The sequence below is a fragment of the Aethalodelphis obliquidens genome, unplaced genomic scaffold, assembly GCF_003676395.1.
Source record: "Aethalodelphis obliquidens isolate GAN/ISIS:26980383/991018 unplaced genomic scaffold, ASM367639v1 scaffold2, whole genome shotgun sequence".
In the NCBI taxonomy this organism is placed as follows: Eukaryota; Metazoa; Chordata; class Mammalia; order Artiodactyla; family Delphinidae; genus Aethalodelphis; species Aethalodelphis obliquidens.
In genome coordinates this window covers 65,011,573-65,021,627 of record NW_020837946.1, presented here as the reverse complement: position 1 = coordinate 65,021,627, position 10,055 = coordinate 65,011,573, and positions in this window count along the sequence as shown.

The window sequence follows — 10,055 nt, the reverse complement described above, 5'->3', positions numbered from 1 at the left end:
AAAAAAAAAAAAAAAAAAAAAAAAAAGAAGACATGAAATCTAGCATGGCTCCTGGCACTCTGCTTGTGTGACCTCAGATAAGTATTTTAATCCCTCAGTGGGACTTTTTTCCTTACCTGTAAGTTATATGAGGGCCTGGACCATGTCTATCTTGTCCATTATTATGTTTCAGCCCAGAGTGTAAAACATAATAAGTGCTTAATAAACACCCATTTATTAAGAGGTGTGATAATAACTTTTGCCTTATGTACTAGATAGGGGTCCTGTGAGGATCAACCCAAAGAATGCAGGGGATAAGCATTTTACAGTTTAGCCATGTTAAAAATCTTTGTTCGATTATGACTTGGTTATAAACAAACAAACAAATAAATAAATATGTGTGTATGTGTGTGTGTGTGTTTGGTCTACTTACAGAAATAATGCATGTTTACTGTAGAAAATTTTTAAATTTAGTAAATCACACACAAAAATAACAACAGATACTATTATGCTATGCAGAGATAATCAGGAAGATGAGCTTACACTTAGGCTTTTTCTAATGAAATATACATCTTTAAAAAATACCATATGTCATAGGATATTTTATACTCTATTCTTCTCTCAGTAATTGTTGGAGGAAGTTATTGAGAGGACATGAATGCCTCTTGACCCACAAGCTCCTTACCATCTGCCTCCACCCCCTGCCTTGGAATAAATGTTCCATCTTCTGTTCTCATACTAGAAGCCAGTTCAAGGATGCAGCTTTGACAGAGTAATGTGTTACTGAGCCCATCTGGACTGTATGTGACTGAGCCTTGTTAAGGCCTCTATTTAAATTCTTAAGATTCTGGCAAGTGGGGGGCAGAAATCTACTTGCCTTGTGATTGCCCAAGACAAGCCTCATGTGTAAGCTCCCTTGCTTATTAAAACTGCTGCCACCCACAGAAAAAAAATAAAAGAAAAAGTAAAAGGTTGTTGTATTAAGCTTATTAAACAACTTTTAATGAATAAAAAGGTATATCATATTCATGGAATGACATAACATACTAAATGTGTCAAATATTACCAATTTTCTCCAAATTACTTTACAAATCCAATGTAATCTCAAAAATAATTAAGCTGGATCTGTGGTATAACTGAACAGATTCATTCAAAAATTTATGTTGGAGACTAAATAAACACCTAGAGATTGCTAGGTTCACTTTAAGAAGGTAAATGAGAATACTGACCAGATTTAAGACATTCTGCAAAGCTATAGTTATAAAACCAATATTATCCTTATACCAGAAGAGACAAATATATAAGTCAAACAGAATAGAAACTTTAGAAATAGATACATGCATTTATGGAAACATGATATATTATGAAATGGCACCAAAATCAATCGTTAAAAGATATGAGGGAAAACAGTTTCTCTAATTGGAGAAAAATAAAGCATGGGTACTCCTTATCTCTGATACAAAGGCAGATTTCAAATATGTTATAGATAAATGATGTGGAATTTGCACCATAAGTATCATAGACCACAAGGTTATTCTTCTACTGTTCTATGTAGAAGAAAATTATTTCTCATATTTAGAAGAAAATTAGTAGAATAATTTGTGGACCATAGGTAGGAAAAGATTTTTGCAAGACCTTCAAAGCACAAACTATGAGATGAAAAAGCCAGTTGTTATGATGTTATCAACAGTAAGATTTTCTGTCAGTGAAAGATACCATTGATAAATGGTAAGCTATTGGCTAAATTTAAAAAGAACAAGGGGGACTTCCCTGGCGGCCCAGTGGTTAAGGCTCCACGCTTCCAATGCAAGGGATGTGGGTTTGATCCCTGGTCGGGGAACAAGATCCCATGTGCCACATGGAGTGGCCAAAAAAACAAAAAAAATGAAAAACAAACAGAAAACAACAACAACAAAAATAAAACTAACAAGGGATTGTTACCTGTTATATAGAAATAACTTTTGTTAATCAAGGAAAAGACTGAAAATCCATTGAAAAAAATGGACTAATGAAAGAGACAGACTACCATAGATCAGACTTCTGCACAACTAAACAGTACACAAGGAAACTCTCATACTTATAATCATATAAATATAAATTAAAGCAGTGACAAATCACTTTACTCATGTCAAAGATTATATTTCAAAAGGATGGAAATATAAAGTGTTGGTGAATGTGTATGGAGTACTAACTTTCACTCACAGTGGAAAGTAATCTGGAAAGTAATTTTTTCTAAATTAAATATTAATAATATCCTATGATCACATGATCTATATGATCTATATCATACAGAAATTCTAAGAAGCATCCATACATAGATAAAGACAAGCATATTGATTGTGGTGTTGTTTGTGGTGATGGAGTTGGTGGCAACCTCAGTGTCCATCAGTAAGAGATATGATGGATGTTTAAATGCGGTGGATGTCTACTAAAATTCACTATGAAATATTAAGAATAAATGAGCATGTTCCAGCAACACAGAAAGACCTCTAATCAGAGATTTGGATAAGAGAATTAGAAAATAGAGATTTATACCATATAAGTAAATTGGAAATATCCACAAAGCATACTACATATTTTATAACGTTATATTTAAGGGCATAGATCAATCACATTAGCTATGGGATGAGGGGAATAAGAATAGTGATCTTGAAAGAATGGAAAATATAAAATAAGAAAGATTACTGGCAGGATTGATGGTGGTAATGTACTTTTTAATTTAAAAGTATGATCAATTCTTTCAAACTGATCTCCATTAGAAAGACAAAAAAGGAGTTGGGGGGAGAAAGGAAGGAAAAAAACCCCTAATATTTGGTGTTTGCTACTTGGAGTTCTGACTGTTTTATTTAATAAAACAGTTAAAAAAGGAACACATTGAACATTTTAAGTTATTGGGCCTGGTAGAAGAGAGTCTGCCCTGATACATTTCTAAATGTGAAGGTCTTTTTTCATTACTTATTCTTTCACTAATTTTTTTATTGTTACTATTGCTTATTACTGCACTACAACTGTTATGTCACTACAATGCATTGGTATGGTGATTAATTCTTGTTTATCCTGCTTGTTGTTCCTTGTGTACTTTCCAATTGAAGGTTCAGGTTTTCTAACTGTACTAGAATAGTCTCAGCCTTACATCTTTGGGTATTGTTTCTCCAGTACTTCCTCAGTGTCTTTCTTGTGCATTCCTATGATAGGTATATTAGAACCTGTCAATAAATCTATCATTTGACATCTATCTCTGAACTTCTTTTTTGTATTTTTACTCTCTATTTTACTGGCTCTTCTATCTCCTATGTGCATTCTTTACAATAATAAGGAAATACTCTAGTCCTTTTTTTGACTATGTCCTTTTCAACCTAAACAATCCCTAATTTTTAAAATTTCAGTCACTACATTTTTAATACCTGATATTTGGAACTGGTTGTTTTCATATTGTCCTGCTCCTGTGTTTCATGATTTCCTTTCTCGTATGCCTTTGAGAATCTGCAACATACCTATTTTAAGGTCATCTTAGAAATATTATTTTGTGCTATATCTGAAGTGACAGATCTCTTGAATTTTGATGTTTTAAAGCTGTTGCTATTAGCATTTTTTCCTCATTTGTTTTAGAATTTAGTTTGCAGGGCTGTCTATGATGGCATTTGCTTCCTCCCATCCCCTTTCTATGCAGTTTTCCTTGTCTGTAATTTTGTGTTTCTTAATTTGGCCATTATAGTCCTGTGTATGTGACCAGGTCTTATGTTATCGATTTAGCACTTTAATCTTCTGGGGATACTGGGAAACCTCAGATTGAGTCATTGCTTAGCAAGGAGCTGGGTTCCTCTTCTCAGTGGGACGATTTTTCAATTTCTTCCCCATGTCTTTAGGTATGCCTCTTTATATGTCATTTCCTTGGGAAAAGGTACCACTTTTCTTTGCCCTGCTTTGTAGGCTTGGGTTCAAATAGTGAACGTGGATTTAATGTCTACTTCTATGAGACATTTTTAATCTCTTCTTCTCCCCATCTACTCTGCTTGCTGCTGGAGGTGAAGCCCAGGAGATCTGAAGCTTCAACTCTGCTTCCTGCTTTTCACATCTGATTCCACTTTTGGTTCCATAGATGTTTATCTTATTTTTGAAGATTGCTGCACTTAGAAAACCTTCTTTTTTCCAGATTTTCTCTGTAATTGAAATTTGTTTGATATACAGAGGTTGTCTCGAAGAGTGAACTGGTCTTTCAGTCTCCTTTTTCATTAAAAACAAAACAAAAAATAACTGCAAGAAAAGGGATTCTTTTAAAGTCATGTAAAAGAGATTATTTTCTCAAAGGCTCAAAGTGTATAATTATATTCTACTCTCTATTCTAAAATCTTTCAGAAGTGATGTGTTAAAAATTACTTTCCTCAATTTGTGCAAATTATTTTTAATTTTCTAGTTGCTAGTCAAGACTTTTAAAGTTTTAAATGACATAATTGCAAATAATATTGTGTAGTAGACTTATTTTAGTAGCTTAGTCGAACTTATTTTCATATATTTATTTTGTAAAAATCAAATTTAGGGATTGAATGTACTTTATCTGAGTCATTAATTTGGGCCAGTCTCTTCATTGAAAGTGAAATTTCACACCAAACCTTGTTAAAAAATAAAATTTTGAAAGTACATTAAAAATAATGGAGTACTTGTAATTTTGCATGAATATTTTGGTGACAGAGAGATAAACCTATTTTGATATTAGTAAGAAACATCTGGGCTTCCCTTGTGGCGCAGTGGTTGAGAGTCTGCCTGCCGATGCAGGGGACGCGGGTTCGTGCCCTGGTCTGGGAGCATCCCACATGCCACGGAGCGGCTGGGCCCGTGAGCCATGGCTGCTGAGCCTGCGCGTCCGGAGCCTGTGCTCCACAATGGGAGAGGCCGCAACAGTGAGAGGCCCACGTACCGCAAAAAAAAAAAAAAAAAGAAACATCTACTCAAATGTGTAGTAGCTACTTGAGTGTGGATTTTTTCAATAATGCTGTAAAAATATTCATTTCTATGAATCATCTTTTTCAGATATTTATTTGTCATAAAGGTATTTATCCATTCATTTGTGCCTGATATGTTTAGAAAATACTAAGTACATATTTTTTCAACAAGTAAGTTGCTAACTTTATCTTCATAAAAGGTAATAATGTTGAAATTAAAGATATTAAAAATATGTCATTTTACTCCCTATGAGGCACAATCAAAATAGATTCCTGTATTAAATTATGGCATTTGAGTGATTTTAGTTCTCTTACTCTTGAGCAGTTAGCTAGTTTTGACTTCGTATGTCCTTTAATCCCAACTTCATTCACTTCATTAATTTAACAGGTTTAGAATTACAAATATTCTAAGCCATCTTCAGCAGTTTTTAGCTTAGTGTTTTAATATACCATTACACTGGAAGAACAGCCTAGTCAAAAACTGGGTACATATAAACAAAGTTGACCAACTTTACATAAATAAAATATGAAAAGAACATGGGTTCTGTAGTTGGAGACCTGAATTTGTATTCCGGCTTCACCACTTAGTGCCTCTATGACCTTAGGAAAGTTATTTACGTCTAAGTTTCATCTTCTGTAAAATGCTGGAAATAGCACATAACTCGCAGGTTTGTTGGAGGATAAAATAAGGTAGTGTAAAACCATTGGCCCAACACATACCCCGTATCAGGGACTCTTGTCAGTGATGATTCTCTGAGCTATGAGAATCCTAAATTATCTTTTTGATTCCTCGGAACCAAAACATCTAAACAAACTAATGTCTTTAAAACTTTATATATTATATATAGTTTTTAAAATCAATAACCATTTTTTGAGTACTCACTATGAGGCCTGTATAGTCCTACTTGTTGGCAATGCAAACATGAGCTTGAATTCTGCTCTGGTGAGGAAGAACAATTATAATTATGCTAACTTTCCTAATTCCTAATGGCATTTAGTCAGGGGAACAAGAACCATAAAATAGACACTAAGAAAGCTATTACCCTTATTTCTTGCTCTCTGTCTCTCTTTCCGGGTTCATATTTCATTTCATCCCTGCTTCTCTTTGTGAGTCAGCTTCTTCCATCTTTCTTCTGGCACATCAGATTTCTTTGTTCAAGTTCTTCCTCATAGCTCAGTGATAGTCACATAAGAGTCTCTCAGAACAGAGACTACATCTTCTAATCTCTGCATAGTGACTCCACATTCCTTGGAGACACATTCCAACTGGACCAGTTTTGGTTGACTGTCCACCTAGTCCAGTTGGCTGTGGCAGGTGGCAAGGTCATGGAGTAGGCTGCTTACTCAAAAGAAGCTGAGAAAATCCAGGATTTAAGGTTGTGGTCTGTACAGACTGGAATAGGTTCGTTTCTAGCTATTGGTAAATATTCTTAAGAAGAGAAAATGTATTACTCAGAGAAAAGGAACTTTAAAAAAGAAAGCTAGTGTAGGCTGATTGAAATAAGATCACCATGTCATATCTGATTTCATCTAAATTTTTCCACATCATAATATCTTATTACAATGCAGTGACCAAAAGAGAAATATTTATGAGTGTTGAAGAAACTGTTACATGAAACCAAGCATTCCCTGGTGAGGACTTTTGGTATCTTGATAAAATGTTATAATTGTATGATAAAATGTTATAATTGTACAAAACCTTCTTAGACACCTTTATAAGCCACATTTATTCGTGAACTTGTTTTCTTCAGTCAACTTGCTGATGTGACCAGGGACACAAACATTTGGCTTCATTCTACTCCATTGATACAAATTGTCCGCCAAACCCCATCCAAATAGAATCTATTGATCTGAATGATGAACAGGTGAAACTCTGTATGTATGTATATTTAAATATATATGTTTACACAACAATATCTGAGAAAGGATTTATGGTAGCTCATTCAATATTGCATCAAAAAATATTACTTGAAAAGTATTTCAAACAGCATGCCCTACTAAAAATGGATAAAGGGCGCCTCTCTACATTATACACACAAAAAAATCGATAGTATTATCTGGAATTTAGATCGAGAGAAAAAGAAGTTGTGATATACAAGGACAAAGTCAGACAGAAGGAGAGACATAATTTGGATTCTTAACATAAATTCTTAACACCATTTCTGTAGTGAGGACAGTGAAATTTAAAACATGGCAACCAACTTAGAGAGGAGAGCTTATTTAAATTAAAAAAAAATTCTCAGTGTGTTGATAAGGAAAATTAATAATATATGATTTACATGGCTGAAAATCACTTTTTTTCCTTGAACAAAATTACCTTTAGTAAAGTTCAGGTCAACCATTACTGAATGCCCACCATACATAAGATTCCATACAAGATTTTGAGGATCAAGAATTAATAAAAGTTATGATGCTTTCCTTTAGGGATTTTTTTTTTTTTTTTTTTTTTTTTTTTTTTTGCGGTACGCGGGCCTCTCACTGTTGCGGCCTTTCCCGTTGCGGAGTACAGGCTCCGGACGCACAGGCTCAGTGGCCATGGCTCACGGGCCCAGCCGCTCCGCGGCATGTGGGATCTTCCCGGACCGGGGCACGAACCCACGTCCCCTGCATCGGCAGGCGAACTCTCCACCACTGCGCCACCAGGGAAGCCCTCCTTTAGGGATTTTAAATGAGGGTATCAGATGAGGAAGACATGAATACACACAATTATTAATTCACTGTTACTTTCAAAATGATGGAAGCATGTATACAGTACAAAAATAATATGAAGAAATGTATGTTGGAACTACCAGTGTATAAACCAGAGTGGTTCACTCATAGGTTCCACATGTATGAAGACTGGAGGTTCACCATAAATCCTAACATCACCTTGATAAGATGAAAAGAATTGACAACAGATTTCTCTTCTATAGAGTGTCAAAACTTTAAGCCAAATGATTGAGGTGTTAAATATTATTTCAACAATCAGTGAATAAGAGTCTTTTTTTTTCTTTTTGTTTTATATAGTATAGGACCTTCCTATGTATCTGAAATTAAGCTTGGTAATTAATTACCTACTTTATACCTTGTACATGGAATGGGTTCCCTTTCAACATGCTCCTACTTGATACCCTATTTTTTGTGACAGATCTCAATGTTTCTGGCTTTCATTTCTCTATATTTCATTCCATAACCCCAATTTATTCTTGCCTATGACACTGTGTGGTCTTCTTGTGACCTTCTACTCTAGAAGGCTGTCCTTCATTTGCCTACTCAGACTTGGCATCCATGATATTCCCTTTGTTTTGTCCTAATGACCTTAGTTCTGCTTAAAATTTTTCCAGTAGATTCATGTTATGTATCAACTGTGACATATAATTTCTCATGCCTTGATTACCTGACCAAGATTCTGTTCTTTTCTCCTTGCATCTTGCTATAAAAACTTTGGGATGGGCTTCCCTGGTGGCACAGTGGCTGAGAGTCCGCCTTCCGATGCAGGGGACACGGGTTCATGCCCTGGTCCGGGAAGACCCCACATGCCGTGGAGCGGCTGGGCCTGTGAGCCATGGCCGCTGAGCCTGCGCGTCTGGAGCGTATGCTCCGCAACGGGAGAGGCCACAACAGTGAGAGGCCCGCGTACCGCAAAAAAAAAAAAAAAAAACCCCTCAAAATAGAACTACCGTATGACCCAGCAATCCCACTACTGGGCATATACCCTGAGAAAACCATAATTCAAAAAGAGTCATGTACCACAATGTTCATTGCAGCTCTATTTATAGTAGCCAGGACATGGAAGCAACATAAGTGTCCGTCAACAGATGAATGGATAAAGAAGATGTGGCACATATATACAATTGAATATTACTCAGCCATAAAAAGAAACGAAATTGAGGTTTTTTTAGTGAGGTGGATGAACCTAGAGACTGTCATACAGAGTGAAGTAAGTCAGAAAGAGAAAAACAAATACTGTATGCTAACACATATATATGGAATCTTAAGAAAAAAGAAAAAGGTTCTGAAGAACCTAGGGACAGGACAGGAATAAAGATGCAGATGTAGAGAATGAACTTGAGGACCCAGTGGGGGAAGGGTAAGCTGGGACCAAGTGAGAGAGTCACATGGGCATATATACACTACCAAATGTAAAATAGATAGCTAGTGGGAAGCAGTTGCATAGCACAGGAAGATCAACTTTTTGTTTGTGACCACCTAGAGGAGTTGGATAGGGAGGGTGGGAGGGAGACGCAATGGGGAGGGGATGGGGGATATATGTATACGTATAGCTGCTTCACTTTGTTATACAGCAGAAACTAACACACCATTGTAAGGCAATTATACTCCAATAAAGATGTTAAAAAAAAAAATCCTGATGCACCCCAATGTTCATTGCAGCACTATTTACAATAGCCAGGTCACGGATGCAACCTAAATGCCCATCGATAGATGAATGGATAAAGAAAATGTGGTACATATATATATAATGGAATATTACTCAGCCATAAAAAGGAACGAAATTGGGTCATTTCGAGAGACATGAATGGACCTAGAGAATGTCATACAGAGTGAACTAAGTCAGAATGAGAAAAACAAATGTTGTGTATTAGTGCATATATGTGGAATGTAGAAAAACGGTACAGATAAACCAGTTTGCAAGGCAACAATCGAGGCACAGATGTAGAGAACAAACTTATAGACCCCAAGGGGGGAAACCTGGAGGGGGTGGTGGTGGTGGGATGAATAGGGAGATTGGGATTGACATATATACACTAATATGTATAAAATAGATAACTAATAAGAACCTGCTGTATAAAAAAATAAATAAAATTAAAATAATAAAAAAGCATAAATAAAAATAAAATACAGGTAATAGACATTTAATCAACTTCCTAATGTGTAATCTGAGGAATGTGTGACATAACCCCATTAAAATGGACCTCATATAATTATGTGAGGTGGACATAAAATAACATGCTGATACATGACCAATCTAATGTGGTGTTGGTTGTTGGTATTTTCTCCAAATTGTTTGAAGTCTTTTAAGCCCAATATGGATCTTGAGGCTTGAAGATACTGAATGCACAGGTGAGGAAATAGGCAAAGGTTGCATGAAATAGCAACCATAAATTCAGTGCAATTTGTCTGAGCCTTAGTTCTGTA